At 44.8% G+C, this 22,446-nt stretch overlaps 1 pseudogene across 1 annotated transcript; it reads right to left on the bottom strand.

Moving 5' to 3' along the window:
* Positions 1-8,353: 8,353 nt before the first annotated feature.
* Positions 8,354-18,964, bottom strand: LOC308174466 (LIM domain kinase 1-like; annotated as a pseudogene). The gene is made up of 16 exons: positions 18,894-18,964; positions 16,065-16,203; positions 15,350-15,459; positions 14,819-14,995; positions 14,005-14,110; positions 12,722-13,011; positions 11,624-11,813; positions 11,243-11,329; positions 10,917-11,048; positions 10,752-10,811; positions 10,527-10,592; positions 10,099-10,194; positions 9,783-9,875; positions 9,486-9,541; positions 9,022-9,179; positions 8,354-8,882 (listed from the first exon to the last, which is right to left on the bottom strand). The product of its transcript is annotated as an LIM domain kinase 1-like (transcript).
* Positions 18,965-22,446: the final 3,482 nt, after the last annotated feature.

Below are 22,446 nucleotides of genomic sequence, written 5' to 3'. Positions count from 1 at the left end.
GGGAATAGTAGCAATCGATCAGAGGATAGTATTGCATTGATGGTGGTGGTGGAGGAGGGGTGCTGTCATGGCAAATAGTGTCTTGAGTGCCAAAATGTGTCCGGGTTATGTAATCATGTCTACCAAACGCGCACATTCCGGACATTCCACCCCTCCCTGTGTGCTCACTACCACAGATTAATGTGTATCATAAATTGGGAAGACATAATCTTCTGGCACTTGAATAGCAATAAGGTTGATGCAGGCTCACAAGGCAACTATAGCTTTTATGTTGGCATGGCCATTTTATATTAAAACACCTGCTAGCATGCTAATTTCACTCCGCTAATGTTACAGAATAACAAACAAACAAACCCTCCACAACCCACTTTATCAGCCAAAGTAGTGATAAATATAATTCTATAACTGGATACTACTTTGTTTCCAATCATAGCTAGCTAGCTTACTTACTTGTCAAATGTACATTTGTGATATAGAGGCATTAAGCAAAGTGTTCGCAAAGTGTTCAACACTTGGAGTGGAGGTGGACCTGTAATCTCTGGTTCACGCCTTTCATAATTTTTCTGTGCTCCACCATTAAGTTCATTCTTTCGTTATCCTCTTTCCGCAGCCCCCTGATCAACTCATCCTTGCCTCGACAACTCCTCGTCTGAGAGCTTGGTAAAATCATCCCACTGTCCGTCCAATACAATTTCTGCCATATTCTCTACTGGTTATGAGCTCCTGGTTTCAAGATTCTGGTATCAGAACCTACAACCTGTCTAACCCAGCCTCGACGGTGATAATATCAAAATGAAATTCATGATTGATGAAATAAGTGACATATAGAAGGGCTAAGAAAAACAAAATCACTACTCAAATCAACTACCTAGTTAGTGTAGAGTAGTGGGGATTACTCACTGAATCCATTGCATTGCAACATTTTGGCTTGACTAGCGAGTGTGTCATTGATTTTCAACGTTTGGCTCAGTAGGTAGAGCATGGTGATAACAACGCTTAGGTTGTGCGTTCGATTCCCGCTGGGAACACACTGAAAGAAAATGTATGCACTCACTGCAATGTAAGTCACTTTGGATAAAAGCGTCAGATAAGAAAGATGGAAAGATGATCATAGATCTGTTCCTTAGAACATTACCTTATCAGAGTCATAAGGGTCGAATCTTCCACAGGGACACAACGTGGGTCGTGGAGGACGGTACGAAGTCTCAGAGGTGTTGGAGGTGGAAGCGGTCTGGAGGTCAGGGTGGGAGGAGAAGCCAACATTTCTGGATGCTAACCGTACGCCCCTGTCCCCTGCTATCGTCCCAGGGGCTTTAAGGGGTTGCCGAGTCCCAACCGCGGTAACGGGGGTCTGCCGGCCCACTGGTGAGGGTGGGGGGTTGGAGATGTACATCTAACATACACACAAAAACAAACAAACAATCAATCAATCTACTATACATATTAGACTATTATAAAAACATTTGTGTAGCCAAAGGTCCTACCTCATTGTCTGAACAGGGTGCAAATAAGAGACCAGAAGGAAGAGGGTAGAGAATACACATCAATTGGGAGAAAATGTTTCTCTTTTCCCAATAAGCAGTTGATTTAACTGTGTTCAGCTCATGAGCTGGTTTGATAGGTAGCTAGCCAACTAACCTACATTTTTGTGTAGGTTGGTAGTAGTGTACGTTGCTAGGTAAAGACATAAACCATTGTATGATGTGGCTCAGTAGGTAGAGCATGGTGATAACAACGCTTAGGTTGTGCATTCGATTCCCGCTGCGAAAACACTGAAAGGAAATGTATGCACTCACTGCAATGTAAGTCACTTTGGATAAAAGCGTCAGATAAGAAAGATGGAAAGATGATCATAGATCTGTTCCTTAGAACATTACCTCATCAAAGTCATAAGGGTCGAATCTTCCACAGGGACACAACGTGGGTCGTGGAGGACGGTACGAAGTCTCAGAGGTGTTGGAGGTGGAAGCGGTCTGGAGGTCAGGGTGGGAGGAGAAGCCAACATTTCTGGATGCTAACCGTACGCCCCTGTCCCCTGCTATCGTCCCAGGGGCTTTAAGGGGTTGCCCAGTCCCAACCGCGGTAACGGGGGTCTGCCGGCCCACTGGTGAGGGTGGGGGGTTGGAGATGTACATCTAACATACACACAAAAACAAACAAACAATCAATCAATCTACTATACATATTAGACTATTATAAAAACATTTGTGTAGCCAAAGGTCCTACCTCATTGTCTGAACAGGGTGCAAATAAGAGACCAGAAGGAAGAGGGTAGAGAATACACATCAATTGGGAGAAAATGTTTCTCTTTTCCCAATAAGCAGTTGAATGAATGAATGAATGAATGAATGAATGGACTTTATTGTCATTGCTACAGTACAGGTACCAAACAACGAAATTTAGGAGGGGTGGCTCCCCTGGTGTTAGGAAAGGGAGAAAAAAAAAAACTTTTAGAAAAAGAATAAAATCACAAGAAGGTAAGGAGCTGGTTTACATAAATAAAGGCTATGTACACAATCCACTGTACTATACTGCACAGATAGTCAACTAGGGTTGTCATATTGCACAAAAGTATTTTTTCACGTTATTTAAAGTGTCACAGTTTGCAGGCTTGAAATGTACATGTTTGTGCCTCAGCACTAGCTGCCATACAATCCGTCCAGACTGTCCTGGGCCCAGAACTTAGGCCTTTGCTGTGTTCAGGGCCTTGACGGCCCTGTGGTAGAAGCAGTTCTTCAGTCTGTTTGTCTTAGCGGCCGGGGTCCTGTACCTCCTTTTCGAGGGCAGCCTGATAAAGTGTACGTGCCCAGGGTGGGTCGGGTCCCTGGAGATCTTGGAGGCCTTCCTGAGACAGCGTGTGTTGTACAGCTCTTCCAGAGAGGGGATGGGGGCGCCGGTGATCTTCTGTGCTGTTCTCACGACTCTCTGTAGCGCGTTTCTCTCCGCTGTTGTGCAGCTGTAGAACCAGTTGCAGATGCCGTAGGTGAGGATGCTCTCCACTGCGCCGCGGTAGAAGGCCACCAGTATCTCCTGCTTGTTGTGTTCTTTCCTGAGGCATCTCAGGGTGTATAGCCGCTGTTGTGCCCTCTTGATGGTGCCTTTTGTGTTGTCCTTCCAGGCCAGGTCATCCCGCATGTGATGTCCCAGGAATCGGAGGGTTGAGACTCTCTCCACGCTCTCTCCGTCGATGAGCAGGGGCTGGATCTCGGACTTTTTCCTCCTGAAGTCTACGATGAATTCCTGGGTCTTTGACTTGTTTAGCAGCAGGTTGTTAACCTTGCACAGCTTGCTCAGTTGCTCTACCTCATCCCTGTACGCCGCCTCGTCCCCCCCCCGAGATACATCCCACCACGGTGGTGTCGTCTGCAAACTTAACGATGTAGTTGCTGGGGTGGACGGGGGTGAAGTCGTGGGTGTAGAGGTTGTAGAGGATGGGGCTTAGCACGCAGCCCTGGGGGGACCCAGTGCTGAGGCTGAGGGCTGTGGAGGTGTGGGGGCCCACCCGCACCCTCTGGGGGCGGTCGGTCAGGAAGTCCTTGATCCACGCACATATAGAGTGTGATAGACCCAGGTCTAGTAGTTTGGTCACTAGCCTGTCTGGAAGGATGGTGTTGAAGGCGGAGCTGAAGTCCACGAAGAGCAGTCTCGCGTAGCTGTTTCCCCTCTCCAGGTGGGATAGAGTGGCGTGGAGAGTCGTCGCTATGGCGTCCTCTGTGGACCTGTGGGCTCTGTAGGCGAACTGGTATGGATCCAGGTTGGGCGGGAGGCGTGTGAGTATGTGGGCCCGGACTAGTTTCTCGAAGCACTTCATGATGATTGGTGTGAGTGCCACCGGGCGGTAGTCGTTTAGGCAGCTCACCGTGCTTTTCTTCGGGACTGGGATGATAGTTGAGGTTTATGATTTAACTGTGTTTTATGACTATGATTTAACTGTGTACAGCTCATGTAGCTGGTTTGATAGGTAGCTAGCCAACTAACCTACATGTTTGTGTAGGTTGGTAGTAGTGTACGTTGCTAGGTAAAGACATAAACCATTGTATGATGTGGCTCAGTAGGTAGAGCATGGTGATAACAACGCTTAGGTTGTGCGTTCGATTCCCGCTGCGAACACACTGAAAGGAAATGTATGCACTCACTGCAATGTAAGTCACTTTGGATAAAAGCGTCAGATAAGAAAGATGGAAAGATGATCATAGATCTGTTCCTTAGAACATTACCTCATCAGAGTCATAAGGGTCGAGGCTTCCCATTGGACACGACATGGGTCGTGGAGGACGGTACGAAGTCTCAGGGGTGTTGGAGGTGGAAGCGGTCTGGTGGTCAGGGAGGGAGGAGAAGCCAACATGTCTGGATGCTAACCCTACGCCCCTATCCCCTGCTATCGTCCCAGGGGCTTTAAGGGGTTGCCCATGCCCAACCCCGGTAACGGGGGTCTGCCGGCCCACTGGTGAGGGTGGGGGGTTGGAGATGTACATCTAACATACACACAAAAACAAACAAACAATCAATCAATCTACTATACATATTAGACTATTATAAAAACATTTGTGTAGCCAAAGGTCCTACCTCATTGTCTGAACAGGGTGCAAATAAGAGACCAGAAGGAAGAGGGTAGAGAATACACATCAATTGGGAGAAAATGTTTCTCTTTTCCCAATAAGCAGTTGATTTAACTGTGTACAGCTCATGTAGCTGGTTTGATAGGTAGCTAGCCAACTAACCTACATGTTTGTGTAGGTTGGTAGTAGTGTACGTTGCTAGGTAAAGACATAAACCATTGTATGATGTGGCTCAGTAGGTAGAGCATGGTGATAACAACGCTTAGGTTGTGCGTTCGATTCCCGCTGCGAACACACTGAAAGAAAATGTATGCACTCACTGCAATGTAAGTCACTTTGGATAAAAGCGTCAGATAAGAAAGATGGAAAGATTATCATAGATCTGTTCCTTAGAACATTACCTTATCAGAGTCATAAGGGTCGAGGCTTACCATTGGACACGACATGGGTCGTGGAGGACGGTACGAAGTCTCAGAGGTGTTGGAGGTGGAAGCGGTCTGGTGGTTAGGGAGGGAGGAGAAGCCAACATGTCTGGATGCTAACCATACGCCCCTGTCCTCTGCTAGCCTTGAACTGTACCCAGGGGGTCCCCAAAGGAAACTGTCCAGACCAAGGACACTTCTACCTCCATCTGAGCGCAGTGCAGGTAAGGTGGCAGAGGAGAGAGGGATAGATAGATTGTCACATCAAATGGTCACACATCAACCACATGAAGAGAAGGAAGAAAGACGTCATTCAACCCTAACCCTAACCCTATACTACTTAAATTAACCTCCAGGGGTCGACAGAGACTGTCAGATTTCATACACCTGTGTTCATGATGCGTTCTCATTCAAGCAATTCAGAGAGCAGAAAAGGCATGGGTCATTTTTTTAATAGGGTGCCATTTGGACTTCATAACTTCTGAAAAATAAATTGTTGATTTACCTATATTTTAATGTTCTATTATATAAAGGACATATCTAACTTGCTGAAAAACATAGTGGTCGAGCTCAGGCACCTAAATTGTATTTTATTTAGAATACACTCTGTTAGTTGAATAGGGCTAACAGAGTGGAAACTAACAAGTTAGCCTTTAGCCTGCCTGTGTTAGCATAATGCCTAGCATGACCATGAATACTTGATGAGGAATCTAATTTGCACTAAACACTTATTATTATTCAATTTGATTGATCTCCTCAATATTTAGGCCTAACAGGGTGGACACATTATGACCAACCACATTAAACTCACTTGATAAAAACATCCAAAGCAGATGGTAAAATAGGTAGAAAATCACACAGCTTACCACATTTGAAATCCCCTCCACTGATGTGATGTCACCTCATGAGAGTGATGTGATTGAGAAATATGTTTTGCTTTTTAAAGGGACATTAACTCAACAAGTGGATACCACCTTAATTTTTTGTACAAAATTATTTTGGGGGGGATACAAACTATATTTGATTCAATAGATATTGCTCAGAAAAATGTAATAATAATAACATATTTGGAAATGTATATGTTTTTATTAGTTATTTTTTAGATTGAAGTTGAATGAACAACACTGGGGACATGGCAAAATCCCATTGACATCTTTAACCAAAGCTTTTAAAATGTAAAAAAAATAAAAATAAAAAATAAAGACTTGGAAGCCCTAATAATTGTTGAAGACATTTACTGTGTTTAAGACATTTACTGTATAAGACGATTTTATGAGAGCATCTTGCCCCTGATTTATTTATTTAATATCCAGAAATTGTTTTTGGCAGATGATTTTCCCATTTGATGTAGTTCATATTTGGAGTTTTGCTAATTCTATCATCTATGTACCGTTTCCTCCATAAGTATTTATTATTCATTGCCTTTAAATGACTAAATTAAATTAAATTATGATTATATAATGATTGGAGCACTTTGAGCTGCAACGTTTGCAGGAAAAGCGCTATACAAATAAAAGTTATTATTATTATTGTTGTATTCATAATGAATAACAATTGACTATACATGAAAAAACTAATGAAATTAGTATTTGTCCAAATTTAGACAAAATACAACATGATTTGTACTGGGGACGGAAAAGGCACCGTATAAACAAATGACCTGCATACGTTATTACACGTTATCAACGTTAGTCACTAATGTCAGCTACCTTGTGGATCCTCCTCGGTCGGTGTGCCTGAAGTGGGGAAATGGACATACAAGTAATGTAGCAAACCCCCAAAATAAAATGAAACTATTAACTATCGCTTAGCTTAGCTAGCTTTCTAACATATTTAATGACAGGCCATCAGTTATGAGGCCAAACACAAGTTGATGTTGATGAAGCATCACGTGAGGGATTACAACCAGATGGCTAGCAGCAGTTAGCAGGCTAATTAGTTAGCTGACAAAACACTAACTAGTTTAGATATTGGACTGTAACTAATTATAAAGTCTTAACATATCGTAAGCAAGGCAGAAGCTGACATGTTTGGTACACTATTATCTACTAATAGGCTATTTATTTACCTTGTTCGTCGGAGTCCATGGTGAACTTTCTTGTCGAGCGATGAATCAAACTGAAACTGAATATTTCCAGTCGAGTCGTTTGAAAATAAATATGTTGCGTCTCGAGCTGCTTTGTGGAATGTTCGCGCGCGCATGATTAGAATGTTCATTCTATCGTGGCGTTAAGGTTCTATCTCCATTTTTGGTCAAATTTTTTTTTTTTTACATAATCTGATCCATAGGTGTTTATTAATGCCTGTGTGGTTATTTTTAAAATGTTGAAATTTTTGAGTTAGTAATTAATAAAATACAAAGGTCCCATCTCACAAAACATAATGGAATGTACACTTTGACGCTCAATATCTCTGAACTGCCCTAAACGGAGATAGAACCTTATCATTCTAAACGGAGAAAGAACCTTATCATTCTAAACGGAGATGGAACCTTATCATTCTAAACGGAGATAGAACCTTATCATTCTAAACGGAGATAACCTTATCATTCGAACGGAGATAGAACCTTATCATTCTAAACGGAGATAACCTTATCATTCGAACGGAGATAGAACCTTATCATTCTAAACGGAGATAGAACCTTATCATTCTAAACGGAGATAGAACCTTCTCATTCTAAACGGAGATAGAACTTTATCATTCTAAACGGAGATAGAACCTTATCATTCTAAACGGAGATAGAACCTTATCATTCTAAACGGAGATAGAACCTTATCATTCTAAACGGAGATAGAACCGTATCATTCTAAACTCACGCTATGTGACCCTGACGTCCTTTGAAAGAGGCGTTGGTACGTGACAACATTGGAAATAACAAGAAACGTGTTACAATGAACGAACGGACGACCAATTCATTAGTTAAATAATTAGATATCCTCAAAAACAATTACTTTTATTTGGAGCAGCAAATGTATTGCAGTTAGCCTACAATGTATTATATGATGACAGTTTAAAGTGCAGCATGTTCCACAGCTTTCAGTTAAGGAAATACAAAAATGCATTAAAACGTAGGCCTAACTACAAAAAGATGAAAACAATCCATTACATTAGAAAGGCCATATCAAAATGGATACATCATATATTATTTATGCTGTAGGTCTATTTTATGTCATCATTTTTATCCTCCTCCATCCATCTTCATCTTAATGTTTTCATCCAAAATGATAATGCTTGTAATACTATAATAATAATAATAATAATAATAATAATAATAATAATAATAATAACAATAACAATAATAATTATAATCCTGATGAAATTAACTTAGTAGCCTAAACCTTTCTCTAGCATCTCTCTCCATTGTTTTCAGAGTCAGAGGAATGAGCTGTCCTCAGTGGTTCTGTCCCATACCACTCTGCATATTCTTCTGGGCCTGTGCGCTCTGGCTGCCACTGGGCTGAGATTCAGGTGCTGGGGGGGGTCATAGTGTGGTTTATGAAGCTCTGAGTGCACATGGTTGTTGTGGTTGTGTTCATAGCAGTTTTGGTTGGGGAGCTGTGAGTGGTTAGGCTTTCCGTCCAAAGACTTGTGGTCAGACCCGCCACTGGTGTTCTGGTGTTCTGAGTGCTCACAGCACGGATAGTGACCATGTTGGCTCTGACACTGGCCACGGTCATGGGGCTGTGTGGTGTTGTGGTCACAGTCCAGAGGACGGTTGCAGTCGAGGCTGGGGTGTTTCTGGGGTTCTGAGTGGTTGTGTTCATGCGCAGGGTTGTGGTCCTGGCTGTGGTTCTTCCAGAAGGCCAGACAGAGATGTTCCAACTCAGACAGGAGCGGAAGCCTGATGTCCAGATGCATCAGCAGGTTCTCTAGCAACTCATCCAACTTAGTGAAGGAAGGGCTGAGAGGGAGAGAGAGAGAGAGAGGGGGGGGGGGGGGGGTAGGTACAAGACACATGAGGAGTGAATGAGAAAAGAGGATGGGCGAGACCCTGGTTAGACCTATATATAGGTCACCCACTGTGGTCTAGGTTATCATACCGAGTATCTGCTTCCATGTCACAGCAGAGAGCTGCCAAGGGCAGGAAGGCAGGGGGGCACTCTGGGGGGTGGTACTGCTCAAGGAACCCGGGGACGTTAAGGCCAAAGTCTGGGGTCCGGGGAAGGTAGTCTGGGTCAGCACTCACTCTGCCTATCACCTGGGGAAGGGTGGTGATACGTGGTAGAAAGAGATTATTTGTTTAGATTCAATAAACATGGGAACTCTATATGGAAATTATACATTTTATCTGAAGATGTTTTGTCCCGCCACCACACAAATAACTTGATTAAATAGGATAGAGAACATTCCTTGGAATGTGTCCAAATAGAAGGCAATAACAGGTGGTCCATGGTGAAATAAACTCAGGCATCTAGGTTGAAAGAGGTAGAAGTATTTAAGCATCTGTTCTTATACTATTCTATTCCCACATTCCCAAGGCAGAGGCTTGTTCGTGCGCTCTTACCTCACACAGCAGGATGCCAAAGGAGAAAATGTCTACTCGTTCATCATAGCTCTTCCCTGGGAAACACAGAACCACAGAGAACAGGTGAAACTCTACTCCATCCTATACTCTACACAAGAACATAAAGACCATCACTGACCAGGGGGGGCAGGTGAAAACGATCATTTGACAGTGTTCATGTTTGTAGTACCCTGGCTGTACTTTAGGGGGCCTTTGGACACTCTATGGGAACATTCTTGGGGAAACACTGCCTCTGCAGCCCCATAGGTTCTACCGAAGCCCCTTTGCCATACTCACCATGGATCATCTCAGGGGCCATCCAGTACGGGTTCCCCACCACGGTGTACCTCTTCCTCCGGTCTGGCCTGCGGAGCTCGGGTAGTCTCCCTGCTGAGGGGACCACAGTCGAGGGGACCACAGTCGAGGGGACCACAGTGGAGGGGACCACAGTCGAGGGGACCACAGTGGAGGGGACCACAGTGGAGGGGACCACAGTGGAGGGGACCACAGTGGAGGGGACCACAGTGGACGGGACCACAGTGGAGGGGACCACAGTGGAGGGGACCACAGTGGAGGGGGCCACAGTCGAGGGGACCACAGTGGACGGGACCACAGTCGAGGGGACCACAGTGGAGGATGCCGTACCCTGGGGCCTCTCCTCCCTCACCAACCTAGCCAGGCCAAAGTCTGCCACCACCACACTCTGGTCCTGAGAAGGGAGAGAGGGGTAAGGGGAACATAAGAGACAGTTACCTCCACGCTGTATGGATGGAGGTAACTTTATTTGTATGTATTTATGTATTTATGATTTTCTAGTCTATTTTCTAGTCTATTGTAAGAGACTATTTAACGGATACTTAAGAATTACATGGCAAAATGAAAATGACATGGTAATTAGTACATATTGGTTATAATTACACTAATATTTATTTGAGATCAATTAACACAAGCCTCAGGATTGCAAATAACGTGTATTTTTAATGTCAGTACTGCGTGATGTGTACATGGGAAGAGGAGGTTTAGAGTGGGTTGCATACTCACCTCTCGGACCAGGCAGTTGTAGGAGTTGAGATCACGGTGGATAACATTCATGGAGTGAAGATATGCCTGGGAAAGAGGGTAAGAGAGAGGAAGAAGGAGAGATGGGTAGAAAGGGAGAGACCGATGGGCAGAGATAGAGAGACACAGAGATAGAGAAGAGAAAAGGATAGTGTGAAAAGAGGACTTCCTATCAAATTTAATCTTCTCTAATGCTGAGATACTCACCATTCCAGCAGCGATGTCTTTAGCAAAACTCACTCTCAGATTCCAGGGGAAATCTTTGTCCTAGACAAGGTGAGATATCATAAAGTGAAAATGAATCCTACCCCCCCCCCCACACACACACACACACACACACACACACACACACACACACACACACTGACTAACCATTTTCTCGATGGTTTCTCTGAGAGTTCCTCCCTGGACGTACTCAGAGATGAAGTTGAGGCGTTTGTCTTTGTAGAGGATCCCAATGAACTTCAGTACGTTGGGGTGGTCCAGACACCGCATCACCTTCACCTGCATACAGGTAGCATAAGTCTTGTCTAATCTCTCATATGCCATATCATATCATTCCTTTGTCCTGGTAAATGAAAGGCCTCAGTCATCCTAAATGTATGGCCAACATAACCATCATCTAACACCATCTAGAAATGCATTGAACCATCTCTTTAATCCTGAAGCCTACAGCATAGGTGTTATATCCCACCCACCTCCTTGAGGAAGGTCTTCTGTGTCTCTTCGTCAAAACGGATCAACTCCTTCATCACCATCACCTCACCTGTCACCTGGTGCGTCACCTTGACAACACATACAGGGGGTTACGTCTTCATCAACCATGTCTTCATCTATGGTATTATGGCGTACATCCCCCATGGAGATAATATGATCTACCTGATTCTATAACTTTGATATGTTGGCTATGATGATGAGTAAAATGTCAGGACACCACCAGGACAGTCCTACTCCTGCCATGTGTGCCCATAGGAACTTAAATGACCACTTAGGTTAAATGTCTCACACACTGATTGGCTGTAATGAAATGGCACATTACACTCCTGGGTTCCTGGTTGGCTGTATGTGCTGTACCTTACCTTGATTGCCTGACCAAAGCATCCCTTGCCCAGCACCTCCCCGTGTATGAGGTCTGAGGGTCTGAAGATGCGGTGGGCCTTCTCCCCGGGGTCCATACGCAGCGACTCAGAGCGAATCATGTCCCTCCGCTGGGAGAATAACGGCACAGCACCGGGAGAGAGGGGAGACTTATCTATACTGCAGCTACGCCTGGGGTCGGGGGGGGGGGGGGGGGGGGGGGGAGGGAGAGGAGAGGGAGACATTGGTAATTCAGATCATTTGAAGTCATATAGAGTTTCTTAAAACTCAAAAAGAGATACATTACTAGGTGTATCTCCACCGTATGCTGAAGGTGAGACAGAGGGCTATATTTGAACAGCGTACAAACCTTAGTCTTTGTGGTGGCGTGAAGTGTTCATGAGTGTTCGCTCATGACATTTGGGCTGCTCGTTTTCTTGAACACACCTCTATTCGGTTGTTAAGTCTGACGTCACAAGTGAAGTTTAGCAATTTCCGGGTCCAAATAAAAAATTCCCCGCACCAGAGTACCAGTGTACTTAAGCGGTGGAATGACAGTTCAATCGTTTTTTTGACTCGGATCTATTCATACAACAAGGGACACAGCACTTTCCCGTTTTTCCCATATTGTCAGCGTCTTTGAGCCTCAGAAAAGCGCTATACAAATATAACAAATTATTATTATTACTGCGGCATTTCGAAGAGAGCGCCTCAGCCAACGTTGGACCCGGAAACACGTCACGACTTAACAACCGAATGACCACTGCTCTACCCATCTGTGCGCAGGCCAGACAACGCTCCAGGGCTGTGGTCATTTGACCTGTTACCGCTGACACAAACTTGCCCACTGCCAGACATCTCACCTCCCTGCCCCCACGGAAATAAAGACTAGCTCATTCCCAGAGGCCTTCAGACACCTAATGAACATGTTGGATGGGGGTTGGAGGGGAGGGGGGGGAGGTCTACTGCAGGTACCTGTCGGTAGACATTCGTCTGAGTAGCTTTTTACAATTACTGCATTAATTGACAATATATCTCTGCGTTTGGACCAACATCCGTTCAGTTTCAGAAGATTCTAGAGAGTCACTGCTCAGTCTTACAGGATGTGTCTGGAGCGCAGTCTCATCGTCCCCTGGTTCTGAGGGGGCGAGATGCTGTGTCTGACTGGTTCATCTGGGCCCTTCTCTGGGTCTGGGTCTGGCTCCCAGTCTGGCTCCTCCTCCAAACTGGGGAGGTCATGGGAACCCTTGAGGTTAGCATGAACGCGGGGTTCAGGACAGTCGCTGGTATCCGGGGGGTTGTCCGAGGGGTGGGGGTCCTCAGAGGAGATAGGGTTGTGTTCTACAGTCAGCTGTAGGGGTCTGCTTGGGTCCTGGATCACACGGTTTATCTGTTGATAAAGGATATGTATTCTTTTTTTTTCTTTATATATTATTTACACAGTTATGCGCCATCCTGACTCGGAGCGAAAGGTACTATCCGTGCTACGATGTGACGCTGCAGAACGTTGATTGGTTTGATTGATAGTGACGCGTCATACAGCTGTTGTTTACAATGGTCCGAGAGCCTTGAGACCGAAAGCTTGCAATAAACATAGTTTTTTGCACATAATTTGAGTGTGCAAATGCTGCTTTTTTGCACTCTATTTGATACTCTTCAGCTGCAACACCCCAGCTAAGTCTGATCACGGATGAGCGGAGGTATTTTCACTATATTGGGAATCTACATGGTGAAATGCATTCTTAGACATGACTACGTCGTCATGATTACAAAGATGCCACTTGAAATGCATGAAACCCAAGTTTATTCGTGTCCTACACACATGTTCACCTAGTATTTGACTGCCTATTAGCCCAATCACGAATGGTCCCAGTATTGTAGCTTCAGACGGAAGAATTTGGTTGTTATTGTGCTTGCTGCAGCAAGCCCACGATATGTTATTGCTCATATATATTTATTTTAATCCTGTTCTTTTACCAACTGCTAAGACCACAATATAGTAAGCTAGTTACTTTAGCTAGCTAAAGATATTGTCCCCCCCAATTCATTTTACAACTTGTTTAGCAATTATGTTACCATGTTTCTGTCGAACCCCGCAGTGAGCAACGTGTAGCTAGCGAACAGAAGTGGGGACTGTCCCGACTCGCTCCGGGTCTGTTGTGTGTAGTGGAGAAGCGTTTCTGAAAATACGGTACGGGTAAGATACAAATGCTCTGTTCTGTACCGTCCCGGTCTGGTCAATGGAAAAGCGCCAATTGAGTTCTAAAATCCCTTTTACAAGAGAGACCTGTTCAAAAGGTTGCAAGGGTTTGTGTCTGTAGACTGGTACCGGTTTCTATTTATATAAAGGGTTAGGTTTAGAGGTGGATGGGTGGAGGCTTACCTCATCCAGTGGAATGTTCTGGACTGGGGTGCCGTTGATCTCCAGGACCTTGTCGCCAACGTGGATGGAGGTCAACAGGTCAGGGGTGAGGAGGACTGGCTCCAGTCTGAGGTGGGAGGAGGGGGGGAGAGGTGAGAAGAGGTAGGATGAGGTTTTGATTGATTGATTGAAAACTTTATTAGAATGTTTGCAGAAGTAGGTACATGAAAGTACATATTACATACAAGGTCAAACTAATAGGATAAAAACCCAAGAAAGCCACTGGCTTATTTCAATTGGGGTCCTTGATTGGTGAGGTGAGAGGGGGGGGGGGGCGACCGCCCCTCCTGGTGCCCCCACGGTTGAAAAACGTCAGCCTTTTGAGTGGCAAAAATGCCCTTTTGAGTGGCGAAAATAAGAGGATGTGCCCTATTGGTGCCCCTCCAATGGTCTAAACTTGACCATGTGCCCCCCACAGTTGAAAAACGTCCCACTAAAGTGCCCTTTTGAGTGGCAAAAATGCCCTTTTGAGTGGCGAAAATGAGAGGACGTGCCCTATTGGTGCCCCTCCAATGGTCTAAACTTGACCATGTGCACTGATGGGGTCCCATGTTGTGCAGTAGGTGGCCTTTTTTTCTTTTCGCCCCTGTCCTTCAAACAGCCTGAGTCCGCCACTGGGTGGGGCAGTGTGAGGGAGAGGGGGTATCGTGGAAGTTGAGTGGTTTAGATGAACGATAATAAACAGTTACTGTAATAGCTTTCCCAAACTATGCTCTTCTATCATAAACAAACTAACTGATGTCTTTATCACCCCTCCTAAACCCAGAAAACTCACTCCGTCACTGTGACAGCCGTCTTTTTCTCCTTCATGACGTCAGTGGACACAGTGAGTCCTCGGTGGCCGTCGACTTGGGGAGGGAGGGAGACCAGCGCCACCAAGTGGGGACCCCTGGTTAGTGGTGAGTCCAGTCCTCTCACAGGAGACACCACACCCTTGGTGAAACAGTGCCCACTACAGGACAGAGAGAGACAGACAAAGAGTCATGGGGATAAGAGGGAACATTCACCCCCAACCAGACCTTTCTGGTTCTTCAACTTCTGGGGCCCCTCATACACTACCATCCTCCCATTCAATAACATTCTCTGTTTAGTGATGACGTCATCCACTCAAACAAATAAACGGAGTTGTCCCAAAACATTCCAGCAGACGTATTCCAGAAGGAAATCACATTGAGCAAAAAGGAGCATTGTTGTTAGGACATCCGCAAACTGCATTGTATATGCAGTCGTTTTTTTTAAGATCTGTACGGTGGACGCTCTGCTAAAGCCCAATAGGAGGATAGCTGCCTCTCTGTGCTAGACTAACCAGTAGAGTTTAGAGCGCTCCACCAGCGTGAAGGAGTCTCCGTCTCCAATAAACATCCCACAGCTCATGCAGGTAAAACACTCAGGGTGGAACTTCTGCTCTCCAGCCACCTGCACAGAGAGAGAGAGAGAGAGAGGGGGAGGGAGGGAAGGGGAGAGAAAGGGAGGGAGAGAGAGAGGGAGGGAGGGGCGGAGGGAGGGAGGGGGAGAGAGAGAGAGGGAGAGAGAGGGAGGGAGGGAGAGAGAGGGAGAGAGAGAGGGAGAGAGGGAGGGAGAGAGAGAGAGACAGAGAGAGGGAGAGAGAGAGAGGGAGGGGGAGGGAGAGAGAGAGGGGGAGGGAGGGGGAGAGAGAGAGAGAGACACACACACACACACACACACACACACACAAACACACAGCATGTAATCTCAGCATGTTTTCAGGAGGGAAATCAATCCTAGCTTTGAAACCTGGAGATGAAACCGCTTTTTCTTCTTATCAAGAGGAACCGGGACCCGCTCAAACAGAAGGCTGGGAAACTGTGACCTCTCAGGAGGAAGGCTGGGAGAGTGGGTGGCTCCCCCCCCCCCCATTTATGGGCCAAACTATACAGTAAACTTCCTTTGGTATGGGGGATACCAAAGGAAGTTTACTGTATAGTTTGTCCCATAAATGCAGTAACAGTACTGGTATTGTATAACATTACAAGGTACAGTATAGTGTGGTGCTCTCTCACCATGATTAGTCCCGTAGTGATGGCCTCTGTACAGCCGTGGCAGTGTTCCCCGTAGCGGGCCCAGTAGTGCCGCTTACAGAAGAGTTGGCCCTCGCGCTCGTAATACCAATGACACAGGATACAGCCACATTCACAACACCTACCGGGGGAGAGAGAGAGAGAGAGAGAGAGAGAGAGAGAGAGAGAGAGAGAGAGAGAGAGAGAGAGAGAGAGAGAGAGAGAGGGAGAGAGAGAGGGAGAGAGAGAGAGATTAGGAAGAGATTGGTCAGTCGTTCACTCCCAGCGTAGTAACGTGAGCCCTGTCACCGAGCGAGAACACGACACCCTGTGATCACCTGTCAGGGTCAGGGCCAGGTATTATCACCAGGTCAAATGGAAACGCATAATCCGGAGGATTGTTTACATCCTCCACGGAAACTCTATAACAACCCCCACCGCTCCACCTCACATGACCCTGGTCCAGAGAGGCTCCCCACTGAAGCTGATGGAATGTTGTGTTGTCCCAAAACATTCCATCAGAGGTATTCCAGAAGGAAATGACATTGACCAAAAAGGAGCATTGTTGTTAGGACATCCGCAGACTGCATTGTATATGCAGTCGTTTTTTTTTTGCAGATCTGTATGGTGGGACGCCCTGCTGAAGCCCAGTGAGAGGATAGCTGGGAGAACCATATACAGCTTATACATGTCCTGTCCCTTAAGATCTGCAAACACCAAAGTGGTTGGTGGTGCGGGCTAAGGGTTGATATTGGACAGAGCATACCACAGCACAGTGTAACAATCGGCGAGCTTATCTTTCCGACACTACAGTACCGCTGGAGTGGGAGGAAACTTCCTGGATAGAGTAATGCACCGTGCTTCCTGTCTCTCTTTTTCTGTAAATGTCATGTACCGTACAGTCACAATGGAGAATGAAAACGCTGTTTTTACAATGGAGAATTAGATATTTGGAAGTAGAGATAAAAAAAACGCAGCTTTCTTCCTGTGCAAGAGACATTTGCTGACCGCTGTACGTTCTTTGTGATTAGTAACCACTCCTTGTGTTATTGTTGAACATAAATACGTGCATACTCTGTAGATAAATGTTGCTATTGCCAAAAATCTATATTACTTTTATACTAATTCCATGACAAAAGCTATCAAGAGCATTTAGAAAAATTGTCTTTGAAAGCCATTGAACAGTATGAAATAGTATGAAGCCGAGAAACACTATGAATCTATCAATAGATCCAACAGATCTAGTTCCACTATAATATACTCATATGCAGAGTATGAAAGGCCAACTACTACATAAGCTCAGCTACTATAAGATATTAAAGTTATCTATAACTGTAATGATACTATAAGACAGCTATAAGATCTGCTACTCTTCTGCTATTATCTGAGGACATAATATTTATTAGTTTATGTATTCATCAGGATCCACATTAGCTGCTACACATGCATCCACTACTCTTCCTGGGGTTCACACTTGATACTTGAGTACAAATGGTAAATGGACTGATTTATTATATAGCGCCTTATTCCAAAGCGCAGTGTCTTGCCCAAGGACACTTCGACGTGTGGCCAGTCGGGGCTCGAACCGCCGATCTGCCAACCTTGCGATCATTAGACGCCGGCTCTACCTCCTGCGCCACAGCCGGCCCAAAGTACAGAACAATTATAGACAGAACAACTATATACAAGAACGAGCTAAGATGTAGAATAGACCAGTTAGAGACAGATGTGGTTTTATTTCTGTCCTTGTCTTTGTTTTTCTGCCTCTGCTGACGGATGTGTGACCCGTCGGCTGAACAACATCTGTGTTTCTGCTTCACTTCAACATCTGGACATACACACACATACACACACACATAGAACACTCTAGAACACTGGAATTCTCCCAGCCTTCGAATCCCAGCTTTTCTCACAAAAGTAATTATCTCCTCCCCCAATGTTGACTGTTGACATGGCCCCTTACATAATAACCCCACCCCCCCGCCCGCCATCCCCAAAACTCCCTCATCACCCTCTTCCTGTGGTACTGATAAATCATAGGATCTTCCTTCCCAGACACAATAGAACCTGATAGAGACGCCCACCGAACGCCCGGTGTGATGTCATAACCCAGGTCAAAATGTCATGTTGCTCGTCAATGCTCCCACACCCCTACCCACCCCACCCCCCCCCCCACCCCCCTCTGTATCACTCCACTGGACTTCCTTTTGAAAACATTACTCATACACTGTACTAAAGCCTGCTGGGACACCTGACCAGACAACAAATCCCACTGAAAGTGTTTATTCAGGCATGAACTAACAGAATGAACCCTATTGTGTCAAAACGTTGGGCAAAACAAGCCTTCACCAATGGATGATATTGAGAGCATCATGAATGTTTAATTATGCAGCTACTGACATACTACTGCGGTGTGCTCTTTAGGAGACAACACAATGTGTTGCAAGAAGCAGTCATGTTGAAATATCGTATGTGAAACTGTGCACACATACACACACACACACAGACACAGACACACAGACACACACACACAGACACAGACACACAAACACAGACACAGACACACACACAGACACACAAACACAGACACACACACAGACACACAAACACAGACACAGACACACAGACACACACACACGCACACACACACACACACACACACACACACACACTCACACACACACACACACACACACACACACACACACACACACACACACACACAGACATAGACACAGACACAGACACAGACACAGACACACCCACACACACACACACACACACACACACACACACACACACACACACACACACACACAGAGCAGTCCTTACCTTCCTTTCATTCCTCTCTGGTACCGTTGGTCCCGTCTTGACATACTGTCACACGACAGCGACCCAGTCGCCCAACCTCACTACAGGAGAAGAGGATAGAAGAGAAGAACGGAGTGCAGAGGGCAGCTTACACTGCTGTAGCGTAACTGCCGTGGGTTCTCTACTAGCACATACTGCGACCGGTAGCAGAGAGTGTTTTCCTCCATGCGCTCAGCCGTTTCCTGTGCTCTGAACTCTCTCACCGCTCTCTCTCTGTCTGTGTGAGAGAAGCCCTGACCCAGTGACTCCCAACAGCTCACCCCAGTCTCCCTCTACCGGCCACAGCTACACACCAAACCCCCAGACAAACACTTCAATGCCTTTTAGTATGTAGAGCTCCACCAACCCAGGAGATAGAGTTACTCTTCTCTCCTTCCCCTCAAAATATACTTATTGAGGCAGCGTACAGTACATGCACAACCCCGCTTACTAAGGCTAAATACTGTAGATACATGACTACTGTAAGTCTGTGTGTGTGTGTGTGTGTGTGTGTGTGTGTGTGTGTGTGTGTGTAGGTGTGTGTGTGTGTGTGTGTGTGTGTGTTTGTGTGTGTGTGTGTGTGTGTGTGAGAGAGAGAGAAAGAGAGAGAGAGAGAGAGTGAGAGAGAGAGAGAGAGAGAGTGTGTGTATATTATACCAGGTCAGGCAACCGAACATAAATCACTTCTGTACCAATCAGCACTTGCACAGGCCTAATCTCTTTATGAATGCCCCAGTTACTCCACAGGCAAATTTCTGCCCCAGGCTGTGGGCAAATTCAGGGGCAGCAGAGTTCCACCACAGTATAATGTAGGGGGGTCAATAGTTAAAAGTGCACCAAGACCTTTTTCCAGACACATTTCACTTCTATCCCTGTAAATCTAAGAATAGACACAGACTGTAACTCACGAGAAGCACAGTGTCCGCAAAGGAACTCTGAACGTTAAACACGTTACAACGCTAAGGGCAGATGGTAATTGGCCAGAGAGAGCGAGTATCTGTTTCACCTTGCGGCTGAAAAAAGTAGACGATTCCCAGAATAGTATGGCAAACTGGACTGCTGCTAGTCTTCATAACGCTTTATGGTGGGAGGAGATCTGATATGTATTTCGGTCCAAGAACATTTTGTGATTTGTATACAATTAGGAGTACTTTGAATTAAATTCTCTGAGAGACTGGGAGCCAGTGTAGAGATCTCAGGATTGGTGTAATGTGTTCAAATGTCTTCATTTTTGTTAGTACCCTAGCAGCTGCGTTTTCGATGAGCTGAAATTTAGGAACAGCCCCTTTAGATAGGCCTGTTAGTAGACCATTACAATAATCAAGTCTACTCAAAACAAATGCATGGATGAGCTTTTTAGAGTCTTGTTTGGACATTAAACCTCTCATTCTTGTTATGTTTTTCAGGTGATTTAGTTATTGAGTTTATGTGGCTGTTGAAGTTTAGATTGGAGTCTAGAATAACACCAAGATTTCTGACCTGTTTTTTAGTTTGAAGAGAGAGAGAATCAAGTTTTTTGTCAGGTGCACCGATTTGTTTCTTTTCGTAGTTTAAGGTAAAGGAAGAATGTCCATGCCCATCGATGCCATTCAATTACTTTTTATTGAATTAAAACATCTAATCATTGCAGAATGATGAGTTAATTACACACAACCAGACGGAACTTTCAACGAGTAAGAACCAACTCTCTGGGGCGCTTAGGTGGCGTGGCGGGTTAAGCGTTGACCATGTAACCGCAGGGTCCCCGGTTCGGTTCCGGCCGGGGACATATCCTGCATGTCATCCCTCCTCTCTCTCACCCATCCTTCCTGTCTAAAATCTCTACTGTATCTGTCAATAAAAAATGAAAAATATGAGTGGGACTGCCCCACTCTGAAAAAAAATAAAAGAACTAACTCTCTCATCCTATCGCTTATATGCACTTTAGAACACATCAATTCTATTCTACATAATAGATTCTTCTATTCTACATAATACACCTACTGTCCTTACTATAATACTGTCACGGGAATCTCCCTAGCAAGATCACAAGCTCTGTTTGCGTTGTTGAACTTGGACTTGGAGGTTGGACCCTCTATCATCTGATGCTGGCAAGAGCTCCAACAGAGACCCTCTCTCAGGAGATTCACAACCATCCTGAGGAGGGTCATGAGCCATGGCCTGGAACTATACTGTTCAACATTCACACAGGATGCTTATGTAGTTAAGTGTGTACGAATGACTGAACAGCACTTCTTTGTCTCTGAAAACTGAAAACCAACTCATGTACTGTATGTGAATCTGTCATCTGTATCTTCAAGACCATAATTTGTTATAACATCCCTACAATATGATATGATGAAAATATCCTACAGAATACAATCATCTCAGTTTTGCCCTTGTTTAGCTGGAGGAAGCTTTTTTGTCATTCACACGTTTATTTGTTCAATGCATTTACAGAGATTGTCGATGGGACTATAGTCGTTCGGTGAGAGGGCTATGTAGATTTGGGTGTCGTCTGCATAGTTGTGGTAGGCAATGTTGTTCTTTTTTATGATGTGTCCCAATAGAAGCATGTAGAGATGCTGAGACTGAGTCAGTGTTTACATGAATGTCATTAAGGACCTTAATAAGGACCGTTTCAGTGCTATGTAGGGGGTGAAAGCCTGATTGAAAAACATCGAAGAGATCGTTTTGGGTCAAATAATTGCTAAGTTGAACGTGGGCAATTATTATCAATTACTACTATCAATTATTTTTCCTGTAGAGGAAAGGTTTGATATGGGTCTGTAGTTGTTTAGTACAAATGGGTCTAGGCCGTTCCTTTTTAGTAAAGGCTTGATAACTGCAGTTTTCAGGATTTCAGGGGAAATTCCTGATGAAAGGGAGATGTTGTTTATTTGTATTAGTTCGCTTGCCACACAGCTAAAGATGTTTTTTAAAAAGCTTGTTGGCAGGATATCAAGGGCACAGGTGGATGGTTTAAGACGTGACGTGATTTTATCTCGAGTCTTGCAGTCAATGGTGTTACATTGTGACATGGTTGTTATGTCAGCCCTATTTGGGGTGTTAATGGAGACATGTTTTTCATGCCTGACACAGAAGAGCTAATGCCTTGTCTTATGGTTTAATTGTTAAAAAAGGATGCAAGCTCATTGCATTCACTAGTTGAATTACATTTCTGTGGGTGTTGGGGGATTTGTTATTTGTTGTTGTCTGTCAACATTATTTATATTATTGTTTATGATCTTTGAGAAAAACGATTGTCTGGCACTTCTTATTTGTAAGTTATAGTTTTGAAGGTTCTCTTTATAGATATCATAGTGGACTTGAAGGTAGAGTTGTGTGTGTGTGTGTGTGTGTGTATTTATCTGCTATGAAAAGATAAGATTCTACACAGAACTTAGGTCATTTCTTTATTTACGAAAGGATTCTTAAAAATGGTGAACTGTGTACTGTGTAAAAAAAGTGCACCATTGTCTTCAAAGGCCACATAAAAATGACTGTTAAAAACACAGATTATCTTTGACTGGGCTCAATGATATTAACACTGGGG

Source organism: Nansenia antarctica (assembly GCF_963989245.1).
Source record: "Nansenia antarctica genome assembly, chromosome: 20".
NCBI classification, from domain to species: domain Eukaryota; kingdom Metazoa; phylum Chordata; class Actinopteri; order Argentiniformes; family Microstomatidae; genus Nansenia; species Nansenia antarctica.
The sequence above is the reverse complement of the archived record's forward strand: the minus strand, read 5'-3'. Positions and strand labels throughout refer to the sequence as shown.